The following is an 18422-nucleotide window of genomic DNA, read 5'->3' as shown; positions in this document are numbered from 1 at the left end:
AAACGAGCCATAAAAGAAGAGAAGGGAATCTAAGATACAAAAAGCCCTCAGAGACAGTAACTTGAATTTTTAAAGTTTTGAATGCAAATCTTATGACACTATAATTGTTAACTAAAACTTTTATAATATATATATGCACAGGAAGAGACTTTGAATAAACTTGAAGTGTCATAAGGAAATCAGAAGCATCTGGACTCTAATCATGGTCTTTTCTCACCTGCTTTATTTGCTATTGTACAAACAAGGCCGAGCTGGGCTCACTTGACTGAGCTTGGGCTACTGCCAGTCTTAGTAGCAGACCTACCCTTCTCCCCATGGCAAGTGGCTGTTTTACTGATAGGAGAGTTCACCGTTCCTGTGCTGTGCTCCTCACTTCAAGTCTTGCAACATCACTCTGTGTTTCCTTCTGGACATCCAGAAGCCAGAGTCAATATTCCCTTTCTGTTGCCTGTGCCCAGGTAAGTGGCAATAAGGAAAACAGGTCTCATTGTAGGGGAAAAATACCTAAGCCTATCATGGTTTAATGATGGAAAAGGCAGGAAGTTTACTAGGATGGGGACTCAAAGTTTAGGTCTTTGGTACTGACAGATTAAAAAAAAAAATGGAGAAAGAGACTGGTAATGCAAGCCTTTCTCATGAACTTTCTCAAGTACTTTTTAGTTATTGGGAGAAACTGCAACATATAAGACTAGGAGAGCAAAGAATGTCTTTACAAAATCATTTTTCCCAGCTAAATCATCTGGCACTTGAAATGGTAAAAGGGTAGGTATAGATAGCTTAGCTCACAAAGCTGCTACGTCTTAGGCAGACAGCAAAGAAATATGAGGAGATTTAAAATAAATAACAGGAATTCAACTGTTGGGGACTGGATTATAACAGGCACATCAAGCCTGCTTTTTGTCGCTCAGTTCAGTGCCTGAGCATTAGATATAAATAGAGATGCAAGGTAATTTCTTCTGCTCTCTGCATGGCTCAAGCCATTGTGCAGGTCATGAGAACAGTATGGGATATAATCCTAGAGTCCCATAAGGGGCTGTCAGCTGACCCAATGATGGGGAAACTCACACCTTTCTAGCTAGCTTTGGTCACAGGTCTCTATAACATGTGGAAATGTTGCATTTCATTGCTTCATGCAATTTCAGAGTCTAGGCATGAGGAACATTCATTGGACCTATCATCTGACTGTTCATGTCTGCCCTGTTGCAGACCCTGGGCCACATACAGTCCATCAGCAGTGTGCAGATCGAGGCCCATTGACTGGGTGTATCTTTAATATGTGTTCACTACATGGCAGAAGGATGCTGTGAGCTGCACATGCAATCAACAGCAGAGCTGTGGGTAGGAAGAAATCTTTCTAGTGAGCCCACTTTTATCTCTACTACAGCCTAATGGAGCTGGCAGTCTTCTGTCAGATGAGATAATGTATGTACATCTTTTCTATGTTTGGAAATAAAAGTCTCATCAGTTTTTGTGATGTACCTGCAAATATTCACACCACACTTCTTAGCTTGGGCTAGGAGCCTTAATTCCCAACATAGTCCCCCGAGTCCTAAACAACATGGCCCCAGAAAATTCTGAGACAGGAAAAACTAAACTGGCCTGGGATATGGCCCAGAACATAGCCTTGTAGTCATTTGTAATGTGAAATTTTTGGTTTGGTGCCTGGCATAGGTCTGGCCCAAGTGAGCTGCTACGCTTCCTGACAATGCTCAGGTCCAGGCTAGGCAACAGTGTGAATCTGGAATGTCAGAGATGTGAGCTACTCCCTCCCACACCACTTCAGAGCCAGAGAGCAGTTTGTGAAATATAATTCCTAGAGTAGGCTCAGTCAGCTAGGTCCATTGGACTATACTGGGAACACAGGCTTCTGATTTCAAACACTTGAACTTGGTAGTTGAAAGTAGACCATGTGAAGTCTTCCTCTTGTTCCTCTCCTTCCCTGTTCTGTCACTCCCAGAGCTCTGCAGTGCACCTTGACCTCCTCTAATCTGCCTTACGCTTTAAGCTCAATTAGCTGGCACAAAGTTTCATCACACCAAGCGTGAGATGGCAGTTGTTGGCTAGCTCAGCAACACCTGGATAGGCAAGTCCTTCCTACACATGTGGCTCTCTCCCTTTAGACCAGTCCTGAAAGGTGACCGTGGGTGATCAAAGGGGCTCTCAACAAGCAGATGAGCTTGGCTCCTTCATTTTCACATGGATAATTTGTCTTAAGAACCCTGATGACAGCACATTACTTTGTTATTATATCCTCTTCTTCACAAGCAAGATATTTTTGGAAATTAATGTGCAACCTGAAATGAAAGTCTATGCTGCTACAGTCTGATTTCAGGAAAAGGATTTATCCTTTGTATGCCTACATCCGCCTGTCTTTTCCAGTTCTACCTAACAAGAATGCTTTTGTAGCTAAAGGCAGGAAGAAATCAGTCACATATACAGATCTCCCCTTTGCATGCCTTCCCTCTCTCTTTGTCCTGCTCTCGCTCCTTTAATTGGGCTAGAGAGAAAACATTTAGCAATTTCTTTCCCTCTTTCCTCTCATTAGACTAACGATGACATATTCTTTTTCCAGAGTGTCTTTAGGAGCACACCATAGCAGCCACTGCTCATTATTAGCACTGGGAGAAGCAAAAGCTTGTGGCTTGATCCTGAATTTATGTAGATGCATGTAAATGAGAAGACAATTCCTTAAAATCAGATATAATACAGCAGTGAAAAATCAATGCTGAGAGATCAGAATCTGGCTCAGCAGCTGTTTAGAGCTTCTTTAACTGCACATGTAATCCTATACCCTTATCATTTCTAATGAAACTAAGCCTCAGGTACAATGATACAAACAGATAAAATCTCAGACATTTTTTCAATCTTTATAAAATCATATTTGCTTTACCTGACTTTGTGGGTTTATTTTTCAATTTGATTCTCACTTTTGTCTACATACTGACATTGCCTCATGCAACAAATTCAACATTTTTTTTTTTTCCACACACATGATACTAAAACAGTTTTTTCTTTCCTTTTTTTTTTTTTTTTTTTTTTCTTCCTGTAATAAACTGTATACTTTAGTTGCTCTTACTAATTACAATCAAACTTATCACCTACATTTTTACTTCTTTTCATTACCATAAAAGCATTCTCAAATCTTACAGTCACATTATTGACCTAGATTTTATTTGTCTATAGAGCTAGGAAAAAAAAAGTGATAATTAACCCACAAACAATACAGGTTTCTGAATACCAAAGGAAAATTAGTTTTAAACACAAATTTGAGCAGGGCAGGCTGAGTAGAAGAGTAAACTGTATTTAATATTCAGAGTAAATTGAAAGATATTTAAGTGCAAAAAGCATGCATGCAATAGTTGTTGTCTACAACTTAAATGGATTATTAAGAAATCAGAGTTCCTGTGAATTTGAAGCCTGAGTTTTAATGTGTTTATTGACTTTCATCAGAATTGTTAGAAGTCTTTAAGACATTTTTTAATTTGCAACACCTCATATTATATCTGAGACAAACATTATGACTCTCCTACAAAATAATAAACTGAGGCATGGTGTACAGTGGCTACTAGAAGTCCACAAAAACACAGTTTCATCTAAAATAAACTAAAATTGAGAAAACCCTGTGTGAGGCTGGAGCCCTGAGTAGTTGATATGGGACCTCTTTGCATCAGCAGCAGTCTTTGGTTTCATCCCCTTTGTTTTTTTCCTCCAAGTCAAAATCCCTTGGCTCTTCTGTTGGACAGTGTCAGCAGACAGACTTCAGTGCCTCCAAGACGCATCTAACCCTCTTCACGGAGAAATCACTTTCCAGAGGTATGCCACAGCAGTGTGCATGCTCATACAGGCAAATAGTGTCAGGGCCTGACTGTGTTCCTTTGAAATATGTGCTCCTTTGAAATATGTGCAAAACTGGGGATGATTTCAGTAAAGGAAGAACTGAGCCCAACATCCTTACCAGTGGAGCCTGTGAGGCAGCCTCCATGCCAATTCAATCACTGGACTCTCTGCTGAGGCTGTCAACAAAGGTGCCAATTAGTGCCAGTTGTGATGATGATTTTTGTTATGCCGACACCTGTCCACTATGAACTGGACTGTGACCACCATCACATTTCCCATTAGATGCTGAGCAGCTGTCAGGTGGTTGCAAGGCTGAATGATATATTAGCTTCTGCGCACATCAGTAAATCAGACAGGCTGTATTGTCTCTAAAATGCCTTTCATGTCAAATTATTTTAATCTCCTTTTAATAATGCAACCGACTTTGTTCCTTTGATTTTAATGTGCTTTCTAGCTTATGGATGATTTATTCATATAATATCAGGTAGCATTGTATGACAAAACAAAACAGGCTCACATGCAAGTAGAACCAGATTTTAAGCTGCAGACACAACACACTTGTAAAAATATACTTACATAGCCTTTAACAATGTTTGGAGGTACAAATTGCATAACTATAAACCTGACTTTCTGCCCAATTCCAGCTTGATGGTCACAGAGACATGTACAAAGCAGTGTTTGCAATAGACGTGTAGATTTTGAATATTTGTAGGTTTGAATATAATGCATCCATTCACTTTAGAGCACAAAAGGAACTTTTCACATGTGAATAAAAAACCAGATATGTATGTATACATGTGCAGAGATCCAGTCCAGAAGACCATTGTACATGGAGGAGTTAGTGATCCACGTAGCAACTCTACACAGGCACAGGTCTGCACCGTGCTGCACACCAAGCATAACCTTCTATCCTCCTGTGCTGCAGGATAGACTTTGCTGGCTAATTGTACTGAAGCAGCCTGTGGGCAGCTCACACTCAGTACTGATGATTGCACCACCTGTATGTCCTTGCCTTTATCTGAAACTGCAGGGACAAATTCCCATGTGCACATTTTTTTTGTCAGTAGAAAAATATAGATTTATTTTATTTTATTATTATTATTATTAATTATTTTTATTTATTATTTTATTTTTTTTCAGAAGCCCTGTGAGAGCTCAAAAGACTAAAATATAGGGTAACTTTTCTATGGAGAGGTTCTACACAGGATGTTGTGCACTGCTTGGAGGCCCATAATGGGTCCCAGCATCTGAAGGGACATAAGATTATCTGTAACGTACTGTTTTTCTTTAGTGTTAGCTGCAATAAATTATATTTTATGCAATATTTCACGGTACGTTTCTTAGTGGGATTACAATAAACCAGCACATCCTGGTGCAAAACCACATGTGTGAGAATGTGTGTGCTACAGATGGTCAGTTGTCTTTTGACTTCTTCCTTTGATCATCTTGCTTCAATAAGAAATTGTATTTTTTTTTTCCATCTGCTGTTAATTTAATGAATGTCCTTCACAGAGGATTATATGATTCTTTGCTTTGAGATATGACTCATGGGTTTACAGGTCCAACATTTTACATTCAGTTACGTTCAGTTTTTACCATTTACCTTCTCCATTAAAGAAAGATTTCATGGAAACATCCAACCACCATAGGATTTATTGAAGATATGTGTGGGAAGTAGGTACCTCTTAGAGTTTCACTGCAAACTGGTATATTAGTTCACAACATACACTTGATTATCTTAGCAATTTTTCCAAACAGAAATACTGTGATCACCTACTGGAAAAAAACAAACAAACAAACAAACCACATTTCATGAAATAACCAAATAAACCTGCAGAATATATTCAAGGTGTTTCCAATATTAAATAGTATGTGACACAATAACAGCATTTTGCATAATCATGGGCAAACTGAAAAAGTATAAATAAAAGTCACTGTCTTGAACTGATATTTGGGATTCACTCTCTAAGAAATGCTGGAGTGAGTGCAGTTAGCAACACTGAGTCTCCCCTCAGTACTTTGGGTTCTGTACTCAGTCATTCCATAACCATGATTTTTAAAAATCAGGATATGACATCTATTTTATTTCTTAGTTGTAGAATTATATATGGTCAGACTTTGTAATTCACATGATAAAGATCCATGGATATGAATTTTGAAAAATAATTAAGAACTGAAAAAATATTTTTGCTCATTGTTTACTGTAGGCTGCATACTCAGCAGATTGGGAAGCAGAAAAGACCTGTTTTTTTGTCATTTTAGTTTCAGGAATATTAGCTAAATCACAAGAAACTCAATAGAAACTTCAAATTGTATCTAGTAGATTTTTATTAGGCACATGGAAAACATTTTCCATTGGCATTTATGAAATGAACACCCATCAGGGATCTTTTTTCCATAGTTTTTCAAAACCTTTGAAGTTTCAAAATAGGCTGCAGGTTGATAATGCATTGAAAATGCATTCTGCATTACAGTTGCAAAACAAAAGATGCATTTACAATCTCCAGTGGAAAATAAAACAGGAAAAAGTACACCTAAGGAAACATCTAAGGAATAGTAAAAGGCAAATATATATATATATATATATATTCACTGAAGACTTGGAAACACATTTTATCTATCTATTTATTTATTTATTTTTGTGACAAAAGCAAAATGGCTTTTCTCAGCAAGAAACTGCATGTAATGTACCATGGAGATTTTATCATTTTTTATTTTTTTGGATGTATTCCATAAATGGTGTGGAAAAAAGAGGTTCCATATGATTTCTACTTGCGAGTTCTTGTGCCAAACCATGTAATCCTACTTCAGGCAGCAATACTTGAAGACAGGAATAATATTAGGAATATTATATTTTTTCTTTAATAATTATGAATATATATATAACTTGTTATATTCTTACTTAATAGCAGACTTCTCATATCTCAGATGGAATGAGTGCAAGTGACTAACAAAGGTGCATGTCATATGCTCACTTTTTTTTAAAAAATCTTTAAGCACAGCATTTTTTCAGTTGGAAAAATAAGATTTAATATGAACACCGATTTAAAGATTTAAGGAAGTATATAGTGACAGTTCCTTGTATTAATCAAATTGCTAACAGCCTATGGGATATACTGCAAATTCCTTTGCCTTCAAACATTTCCATACCTTCAGGGACTCTCTGAAGCAGAACACTTACAATGCATTCTGTGTTGGAATACATTGTTTGTATTCTGCAGTCTATTCAAACTGAAGATGACAACTCTACATTTTAAGCAGTGCTGATGCAGTACATTATTTGTTGCAGTTCAACACAGTGCTTTTTGAAACTCACTGCACTGTGTACCTTCTGTTACCATTTCTTCCCATTTTTAAGACTAGAAAATATTGATGGAAACCAGGTTAGTAGGAAAAAGTATTTTAAAAGACTTCTACTTCATGTGGATACACCTGAAACAAATACCATGTGTTGAAACAAATACCTGTTTGGTTAGCATAGGCTTTTGAAATCTAGGCAGGATCCCAGTCTGAACATTAAAGCAGGATGAGATTTATTCTGTAGTTTCATCATTTGTTACAATCTTTGTCACAAGAAAGGAAGAGGGGACCTTGTGCCATTTTCAGCTCTTGTTTAATATCTTCTTCACAGGAAAACACTGCCAGGATATTAAACTCATCTGTTCTTTTGGATAATAAGGATGTAGTATACCATTTTGACCTTTCCAAATGCTCTGTTTCAAATTGCTGTTCATTAGAATTTTTTTTTCTTGATTAAAGTCTCACTAACCTGTAGAAACAGAATGGAATAAGACCTAGTCAAGACACAGGATATCAAGCATGATCAAAATAGAACCACATATTTGTATAGCTCAAGGGCTATAACAGACATTAACACATTTAATGCTAGATTATTGATGCATTCAGTCATAACAAAGAAGCTAAAATGATGTTTATTTAAATTTTCCTCATGACAATTCAGAGTCCTGAGCTGAAGAGCTTCTCTTTGGTTCATGGTCTAATTATTAGAATGTGAAAGACTCTATTTTGGGGATTTGTAGAAAAGTTTTAGAGAAAAAAAGTTGAAGAGAACTGAATTACAATCCTCAAAGGGAAATGTAATTACATGATAAAATATATATGACTGAGACCCAGATTCATCTTGGTTGATTTATAGATTCTTAACTTCAGAAATAGATATTAAGGGCAGAAGAAATTGTACATTATTATCAAGTCTATCTTCCTGCACGGCAGAGTCTCTGCCAGCCTCCATAGCTTCAGTCTAAGATGTGGTGTATATTTCAGAAGGATGCAAGTTGTTCCTACAACTTTTTTCCAAAAATGGAAAAAATTCCATTGTTATTTTTCTTGAGGGTGGGGGTGGAAGTGACAGTCAGAATGGAATTCTTGGCCCCCTGATTATACATTCCTTTCTCCTAAATTAGAAGGCTCTTAATTGTCACAGATACTTTTTACCTGTAGGTATCTAATGGCCACAGTCAAACGACTTCTGTCTTAACTATGTTAGGAGATAGAACTTCACTTTTGTCTTGCTCTTGGTGCATTTTCTCCTTCTTTTTTTCATTACAAAATTATTTTATGTATATATATATATATATTGATTTTCAATATTATTTTCAACATAACATAATAACACATGGCTTTCCAGTAAAAGTCATATAAATGTGAACAAACAATTCTGCACAAATTTCTGTTTACTGTTTAACTATTAAGCCTTACAAGGGTTATATTTCTCTTCAAATAGTATCTCACTATCCAGCTTATTATCCATAGTGACACTATGTCCTCAAAATTACTGCTTTTCTGGCTAATTCAGGAGAAAACCAGACTAAAAGCAAAATAAACTATCAATTGAAACAAAATAAAAACAATAAAAAGACACAACTTGTCCTTTTGTATAACAGTTAAGAAAAAAAATCAATACCATGCTGACTTGTGTTCACAGTATAGTTTTACTATCTGGAGCTATTTTTGGTTTTTGTATTACTGGGGCTCTTAGTTGGAAGTTTAAGACTTTAGGTTGTTTTCCTCTTTCTTTTCAAAAGACAATGAAAATAATAGTGAAGTGGTATTGCCTATTGTTAACCTCTGACCTGAAGAACCCCCCAGTCTCGGGACTGACGTTTCAGAATTAACTAAACACTCAGTGATAAAATTATTGCTAATGGTGCTCAGGAGAGAGAATATCTCAATGCTGGTGTCAGTGTTATGATTGTCTCCCGAGGGACTGTGTTGTCCGTTAGAGCAATTTGTTAACTGCTTATTTTTTGTGTCTCTATAGATCAGTAAGCATTTTAAAAGCAGTAGGTAGGAATCTGTGCATTAGCACTTACCAAACCAAAATGTGCAACAGGAAAATTGTACTGGTGGAACACAGGAATCAGTCTTTTCTGGGCAGTAAAAGAGGCAGTGAATTTCTTTTAGATGGTTTGTATCACACCCACAAGTATTAAGAGATGAACATGGGGATGCACTGACAGGTAACAATTCACTTGGTTCTCTGTAGGAAAATAGATTAGTACCATTAAGAAGAGCAATAGCTTAAAGTTCTGAGTATAATACACTATCTCAGGCATTTTTTTTTTCCTGAATCTGAGCATGAGTATTAATGAAAACCATATTTCCCTAGAAAAGAAGCAGACCTCCAAGGAGCAGTTTTAGCTGCAGGTTATACCAATTGGTTTTCAGTATAATGCTGAATCTTGGGAGAAAGCATGTTATCAATCAGGAAGGGGTTACAATGAAACTAGATACTGTATTTATTAGTTTCTCACTTTCAATCTGTATATACAGCTCAGTACTGAGAGGAAGGAGCAAAGACAAAGCAAGCAATTTAGGATCCATTCAAAGATCTAGTATTCATGTACGCACACATGTGGGTACCCAGGCACCTGCACACACAAACATACATGGTGACCGAAATGTGAACTTGCAACCTTTTCTAGTGTCCATATATTTCAAATAGCAATATGGCAACGCACCACAGAATGCCCCGTTTAGTTGTTGCAATGCCTTTGAAACAATAAAATGCATTCTTATAGTATTTTTAATTGGAGGGACTAGAGACTACAGGTATGACTTCATTACTGTAGTCTTATCTTGAGTAACTATGCAAAACATAAGAAGATCCCACTGAATCTATATATTTATTAGGGAAAAATGTAGTACAACACCATGCATGGCTACTTTGCCCATCTACATGAGTAATCTGAATCTGTTTAAAGATCATAAATGTTTTGTTCTGAGATATAATAAAACCAGCTACCCATAAAATGGAGCCATATGGCTCATCCTTTTCTCAGAATGAGATTGCTGTAACTTACCCTGTTTTAAAAGTGCTACATGAATGCATCCTATATACAGCAGGGCTAGGCACTTTCATTTTTTGCCTAATATCAAGACTACATAAACTTCAGCATCATTGATTTTATGTTTTGTTTTGAAGGGACTGTTAAAAATGGGCCTGGAGAATAACAAATGCACAAATACCATTCAAGAGAGGCAAGAAAGAGTAAAGTCTAATTAAATAAATACGAAGAGTTGTGATATGGTATATTGATGGCATTTACTGGAGCCAGCTTAACTTTCCAGGGCACTCTGGCTTCTAGTTAGAAAAATATAAACTAAGTAATATAAACCAATATAAACTATAAACCAATATAAACTTTCCTATAAGTAGGAAACCCAGTTTTCTGCCAGGCCTTTGAAGAAAGGACAGGGATTTTCATAGAATCATGGAATAGTTAAGGTTGGAAAAGACCTCCAAGATCATCTGGTCCAACCATCCTCCTACCACCAATATTACCCACTAAACCACGTCCCTAAGCACCACATCCAACCTTTCCTTAAACATCCCCAGGGATGTTGACTCCACCACCTCCCTGGGCAACCTGTTCCAATGCTTAACTACTCTTTCTGAGAAGAAATTTCTCCTGATTTCCAACCTGAAAAGAAAGAATTTTACATTAGAGTAAATCCTATTATGTATAGGAAATATTTTTATGTACTCAGAAATATTTTACCATAAGGCAAACCACAAAAAACTAATTTAAATTAAATAATTTAATCTTCTTCTTCTTCTATATATATATGTCATATGAGCGTTCACTGGTATGGATGGACTGGATATAGATAACAGGGGATAGAGATATTCCCTGGTAGCTGGATAGACTGATTTACCCAATTCAGAATACCCTGAATTACAAAACAAACAAACAAACAAAAACAATAGTAATATTTTTGTTGTTGGAAGCTAGATGTCAAGCAGGCTTCTTCAGAATTGCTTCTCTAAATATCACTTTAGGCTTGTATTCAAATTCAATGTTGTCAAGTCATTAAATCCTTGTGTTTACATTTATTTCATTCAAATTTTCTTTATTTTCTGTAGGAAGTGTAGCAGTCCATAGTCACAGACACATTTTGAAACAAATAAAGAAACAAGGTTTTAAATTCCTGTAGGGTTTTTCTTCCCATTGCAGTACTGATCAAAGGGGCATGCAGGTATACAATATGAATATAGAATCACAGAATCTGTAGGAGTTGGAAGGGACCTCAAGAGATCATCGGGTCCAACCCCCCTGCCAAATGAGGTTCCCTAGAGCAGGTTGCCCAGGTAGGCATCCAGATGGGCCTTGACTGTCTCCAGAGAAGGAGACTCCACAGCCTCCCTGCGCAGCCTGTTCCAGTGCTCTGCCACTCTCACTGTGAAGTTCTTTGGCATGTTAGTGAGGAACTTCCTGTGCTCCATTTTGTGGCCATTACCCCTTGTCCACAAACCACTTAAAAGAGGTTGGCTAAATCCCTTTGTCTCCCACACTTCAGGTATTTGTAAACATTAATAAGATCCCCTCTCAGTCTTCTTTTCTCCAGGCTGAACAGTCCAAGGTCTCTCAGTCTTTCCTCATAGGAAAGATGCTCCAGACCCTGTAGTATATTTGTGGCCCTCCACTGGACTCTTTCCAGGAGATCCCTGTCTTTTTTGTACTGGGGAGCCCAGATCTGGACACAGTACCCCAGGTGAGGCCTGGGCAGGGCAGAGTAGAGGGGGAGGATCACCTCCCTTGACCTCCTGGCCATGCTCCTTTTAATGCACTCCAGGATCCCATTGGCCTTTGTGGCCACCAGGGCACACTGCTGGCTCATGGTCAATGTGTCATCCACCAGGACCCCCAGGTCCTTCTCTGCAGAGCTCCTCTCCAGCAGGTCATCCCCCAGCCTGAACTGATACATGCGGTTGATAGTAGAATTACACAATGATGATGAAGTAAACTTGGTAATTAAAATAAAAGTGATGACTTCAAATTTCCCAGGTACATTTGTGATTCTAAGAATATTCTTCATAGGTTTATAGGTTTTTCACCAAAAAACAAGACATTAATATTCACAAGTTGAAAGTTGAAAAACCCTGAATAGGTCCTACTAATGGTGGCTGTTATAATGTATTCTGCATTTTAGAAAGATTATTGGAAAGAATTCTCTTTTCTGTACAAAAGGTACAAATATTACTCTACAATAGAAACTAACTCAAGGTTTGGAATACTCTTTGCCAGTATTATTACTGGCACTGAACATAGATAAAAAATCAAAAGATTTTTTTTTTTTTTTGCACCCAATTTGGTGTTCTGCTTATGGGTTTTGTACAGATTTATGCACATGCAGAAACCCACAGCCAGAACAGTATTCACAGCTGTTAGATCCTTTTCATGGATATGATTAAAGAGGTACAGTTCTTATTTTTTTAGGCCTTGCTTGAGGTGAATAAGTAATTCAGTATGATAAAATCTGTAAGGACATGAATTATGTGGCAGTAGAATAATAAGATCAAGGATCAAATGTACTGTTGCACAAACTATAAATACCAATTTACAGTACCATGTCAATTCTAGTGTCAAGGCTGCAGCCATAATAAAATATGATTTCTATTGTTTACTAAGAACTTTTGGGTATGAGTAAGCATGAAGAAAAACCAGATTTCTCTTGAGTGATTTCAGGATATGGGTTATTGCAAATTATGATCATTAAAAGTCACAGCAACTGGAAACAGCTTTTTCTCCTGGTAGAGGTACAGAATTGGTCTCTATCAGATAAAATATACACAGCATGTTATTTAATGTGGATTATACTTTCCTTTACAACTTGGATAAAAAGATGCTTGGTGAAATTACACTATTTTGAAAAGTGAAATAGGTGAATATTAACACTAGAATTCAGGGCTTGTTTTTTATTCTGACTAGAATTTTGGATTTCTTATGACAGGGAAGATATAATAGCATGGAAAACAAGACCCACATATTTACATAGACAAAAGTTATTTATTTTGATAATTTTGAAGTAATTCAAAATCACAGACCTAAAATTTAACACCTAACCTATCCTACATGTTTAACTAAACAACAAATTTAAAAAGCTTCCTTTCATCTTACAGAGTAAAATGAAATCTAATGACATTATAAATAGAGTATGAAAAGAGTTTATTAAAATGATTAAAATTGCACTTAAGGGTACTTTACTGATTTTATTTTTTTTTTATTTTTATATTTTGTTTCAGTTTTAAAGTGTTGGTCCTTCACGTGTGGACAATCTCTGTCTTCCCTGAAATTTAGAACTAGTGTCCCCAGCAAAACAAACTTGTGGAATCAAAAAGATATAAAATATATATTCTTTAATTTGTATGATTCTTGAAAATATAAGGTCTCGGCCACTTCATGATGCATCATATCTGTAGAATTGAACTGAAAGGTTGATTTTAAAACTCCTGAAGTCAGTGAGACTCAGTGAAGGTTTGGATTGGCTAGAATTTGAACACCTTTGTTCTTTGTGGTTACTATGGCAAATAGTCACCCTGAATTTCCAGTCCTGGATAAAGAATACCAGTCACACATGTAACAGTGAAAGTGAAAAAATATGCATTGAGAGGTCAACAACAAAGAATGAGGCTTTATACTTTTTTTTTTTTTTTTTTAATTCAAACATTTGTGTTTCTGATTTAGGGATTATGGCTCAGCAGATGCCAACTGTTTACATTTCAGAAAACGGCACCTCTGGTATGTATGTACAGCTCATCCTGAAGTGAGTCTGCTTGATCTCTATAAATATTAGGAGGTGATGTTGTACTTTAACAGAATTAAGAAAAATCATGGACATGTTTATTGGTATACAGACTATACTCAGAGAACACCACTGAAATGACTCGATGTATCCCATTTATTAAACCATTTTATGTGTTCTTACATTTAACATGATATAATTTTAGAGACAAATCTGATAACCTTTACACCCACTGAGATGAATAGGTTTTCTCATTACTGTAATAAGACATGACTTTTTTTTTTTTTTTTAATTAATATTTATTTACTTATTTATTTAGTTTTCAATCAGTCTGACACTTGGAACTTCCTTACAAGTATTATTCTTGGAGTTGTATGTAGTTACTCAGAATACTGGGTGAGGCAGGAGCAGCTCAGAAACCACAACAGGCAGTTATTGGTAAATAGCGCTGATTTAATGACATCTTTTGTAGCTTATGGTAAGTCAACTTTTTGTAGTTTTAGTAAAAAGCCTAAATGAGTTCCCATATTTATTTTTCGAGGTTATTACATTTACCACTTTATACTTGCTTCGCTTGGATCAGTATCGTTCAAATCTGTTAAAGTATATGCCTAAATACATTATTATTTACTCTTGTATTGCCCTTCACTCTTCTTTTGTGCTTGACAAAAACAGTTTTGTTGTCCCTTTTCCAGATGCTCACAGAGAAGTTGTGCTCAGAGTTGTGCAGAGAAGATGCTCACAGTTGTGCCAACCAATTTCCATATGATAGAAATACCTGCTCTTTGGTTGATAGGACAGGAAAATGCCATATTCTGCCAATGTACATGGAAACCTGTACATCATGGTCTTCGAAATGAACTACTCACTACAGTGTTGTTACACTTAGTATAAGCTACAGCTCATTCTGTCAGCAGAACTGACAGATTCTGGGATGAGCTTAATGCTTATCTACACCTCTTATATACAAGGAAAACAACTGTTTTTCACTCAAAATGTGTATTTATGAATATACTTATGAGTAAATGTATATTTATTTAAAATGTGCATTTATGAGTTGTTTTTTTTTTTTAAATAAAAAATGTTTCTGGGGCATAAAGAAGGTAGAGCGGCTTAGAAAGAGACCTGGAACACAGAAATAGTATACATAGATAACATTTTTCTATCTAATTCAGAATGTGCTTTCTACTGTTATATCATGCATTAGAATAGGCTGCAAATGTCTCACAATCCTTGTAGCCTGTTCTGTGGTGCTATGCAAAGATAGAATTTATGATTTTTATAGACAAATGACATGATGTGTTCCTAAGAAGTGAAATAGCCATGGTTCAGCTACCAATTAAATATCCAGTCATTATTACTGGATATTTGCTCTACCTTGCTCTCTACTGCATTGCTATCATGCCTTAAAAATCTCTCTTGATAAAGACTGACTGTTAGAGGATAAGAAGATGGATAAGATTTTGATAACAAGCAAGAGGAATTGTTAAACTATGTTAGAAGACTAACATTGCAGCACCTTGGTATTCATATCAAGATTGAGGTTAAATACGCTTTAATTCAAAAGAAGAACATAAAAACATGAAGAGATAAAAAAATAAAGATTTGAAAAAAATTGTTAAGAAATTTCAGAGATGTAGTTGAAGGAGGCAACTGAAAAATATGCTGATGGGTCTACTAATGTATATTCCTTGATTTTATGTTCATTGTATTAATGGAAAATATCTAAAAGTTGCAGCCATCTCAACAGAAACAGCAGCTCAATGCATAACAGATGTCCAAGAAACAAAAAATAGTTGAATGTGAAATGCAATTAGAATATTAGATCATTTTATAGCCCAAAGGTGTTCTTGAGTCTAAAGTGCTTGAAAAGTTATAGTGACTAAAATGGAAACTAGTGTCAATGTTCCCTATTGATGACAGTTTCCTTATTCATTTAATTTTGAAAACAGCAAAACCAGAAGGGTACAGAGATAGATTATAACTATTTCTTTATAAGCATAAAATAAACAAATCCTTAAGACAAATTATTAGCAAGGACTGAGCTAAAACTGTTTTCACATGCATACATAAAGATGTGTTTATAGGCAATAGGAACAGCCATAATTCTGATGAAAGCACATCTTGACACCCCTCAAAAAGAATAAAACCTCTAAACCCCATTTTCATCTTCTATGGGAACCCTGCTGATGAACTTTCTTCCGCATATCTAATATGAAAAAAAAATCTAATGCAATGTGACGTTGTATTAAAAAAAAAAAAGTATATTCTTAGAGCAAAAATTGTCCATCAAGCTATTGAGATTAGGGATGAACTTTCTTTTCTGGCACAGTTTTTTCTCATGGGGGACACAATCACTGCCAAGACACTGTTACAAATGTCTGATATTCCTAAATTTTCATCTAGCTTAGGTTTTGGCATTGATTATCCAGCAGATTGCCAGTTTGTGTGTACATCCCTCCACCTGGAAGAGGTTCTCTGTTTATCAGTGTAATTGCTCATTTCACAAAATCCACTGTGTTATAGCACATGTGTAATACCCTGTTACATTTCCTGAGAGATCAGGGTGGTGCATGCTGATGGTTAGTCTTTAACCCTTATAAGAGTAGGATTGTGACATAGGTTATTTCTTATTTACATAAATGTTACTAATTTGTTGCCTGTTTTAATATTCTGGAAAATGCTGCATATATTTACAGCCCCCAACTTGACCATTGCTTGAAAAAAAAAAAAAAAAGAAAGAAAGCTAGATTCAGTTTGGAGGCTTTAACTTCATTCAAGCATGCTGTTAAAACTATACAGTTGTTTTGGCAAGGAAGCTTCCTGTGTTAACTTCTGTCTTTCTGCACAGGTCTAGGTACAGTTTACAGAAGTTGCTCCAAGTCATCAGTTGAAGTCTGTGCTGTCACATAGTTTTGCAGCAACATAAACTGGACTGTTTATGAGCAGTTTCTTTGCAGCCACTGTTAAGATCCATGTTACGCCCCATGTCCCTTGTCCAGTTTTCTGTTGACCATCCTAAGCATTATCTGAGATTCACAGATTTTTATTTTTCTCAGAAAAAAATAATCTTCAAAATTCTCTAGCTTTGTGATTTCATCTTCCACTTGCATCCTGAAATTTCCACCCCTCTAACAGTCCCTTCACTTTCTTAGTGCAGTTATCTAGGGAATAACGAAAAGAATCTAGTTGTTTATACACAAGAATCCTAACTGAAGGCTTTGAAGCTGTAATTATCTTTTGAGAGTCCTTTGCTGTACCATTTCAGTTCAAAAATATTTTCTTAAAATGACAAGAGTAAAAGTACTTTAAGTAAAAGTACATACATCTGTGGAGATTCATACTGAAAATTTCTTTACATAAGGATGATGGTTTGGTGAACAGACCTTAAATGAATTCTGTTTGTACTGCAATATTCATCATGTTTTACTGTCATGTTTGTAATAAAAGCCTACCTTTACCAAAGTCACTTTAATACATCTACGTGCAAATCTTACATCAGCTTCATATACTAAGTGATTAGCAAAGGCAGGGTAACAGAAATGACAGGAAACAGCAGCTGAAAGCTAGCTCCTAAATAAGACCTTGAAGAAAAGTTCCACTTGCTTAATGGCTATTCCACTGTGCAACACCGAAGACTTTGGAACTGCATGTGTTAAGTTAGTGTCCAATTTTAGACATTTATGCATAGTGAACTTTAAAATAGACACTTTAATCTCAAAGTCAGTGGACATCTCATGCTTTATCCACGCATTATCTACATGTTATCAGACAGGCAGAAGGGAAGCAAGAAAGCTGACAACACTAATTAGATTAGGAAATGTTTGGGAACCAGTGAAGACTATGATGGGAAAGGCCATCATATAGATTCCTTCAATAGACAAGGAAAGTAGAAGGGAAAAGACGATAAAAATAAACCCATCTCTCCATAATTAGAAGAGGCTGCACTTGTCACATAGGACATTGGAAAAACAGGTCCTACTTTCTCAGATATCAGGAGAAAATGTAGAACTGTAGTATCACTTGCTGGGATAAATGAAGGGCATCATTTTATGCAAATGTTTGTATAAGTCTGTATAATTGCCATCCCAGCTGATTTTTTAAATTAAAGAGGGTTTACACAGAATAAATAGAAACACAGCCTTGCTGTACTCAAGGTGCACTAAAAAGAACTCAAATACATTCTGTTGTGGCTGTATTGAATTTTTAGGTCTGCCAGCTCAACAGAGTTTTCACAGCCTTCAGAGACTCTTTGGACACCCACAATGATCCCATCTGCTTTTATTTGTTTTGCTCTAATACAGTAGGGTAGGACTCTCAGTGACACTGTCCATAATTAGGGATAATCTGTCATCCCAAAAGCTACAAAGGAAAGAGATTTTATTCTATGCTGTTTTTGGCTGCAATAAATTTCTGCTGCAACACCTTACTCTCCATCAGCTGTGCTGGCCTTTCCTAGAACTTGAGCTCAACAGTGTGCATATGGACAGTGCAGCATTTCTGTGTTTAACTGTGTTTCTGTGTTTAACTGTGTTTCT

General features: G+C 36.2%; 1 protein-coding gene across 2 annotated transcripts in view; it reads right to left on the bottom strand.

Moving 5' to 3' along the window:
• Positions 1-7347: 7347 nt before the first annotated feature.
• The window catches only part of KHDRBS2 (KH RNA binding domain containing, signal transduction associated 2), a 378797-nt gene continuing 367722 nt past the window's right edge, over positions 7348-18422 (bottom strand). For both annotated transcript variants that reach the window (XM_072036317.1, XM_072036318.1), the window contains exons 15-16: positions 9171-9337; positions 7348-7606 (exon numbers count right to left, since the gene is read on the bottom strand). The gene's annotated coding sequence lies outside the window, so the exon portion shown is untranslated. The remainder of the gene's footprint in view (positions 7607-9170; positions 9338-18422) is intronic.

This window comes from Anas platyrhynchos, chromosome 3 (genome assembly GCF_047663525.1).
Source record: "Anas platyrhynchos isolate ZD024472 breed Pekin duck chromosome 3, IASCAAS_PekinDuck_T2T, whole genome shotgun sequence".
Lineage (NCBI taxonomy): Eukaryota > Metazoa > Chordata > Aves > Anseriformes > Anatidae > Anas > Anas platyrhynchos.
This window is presented reverse-complemented; position numbering and strand designations above follow the sequence as displayed.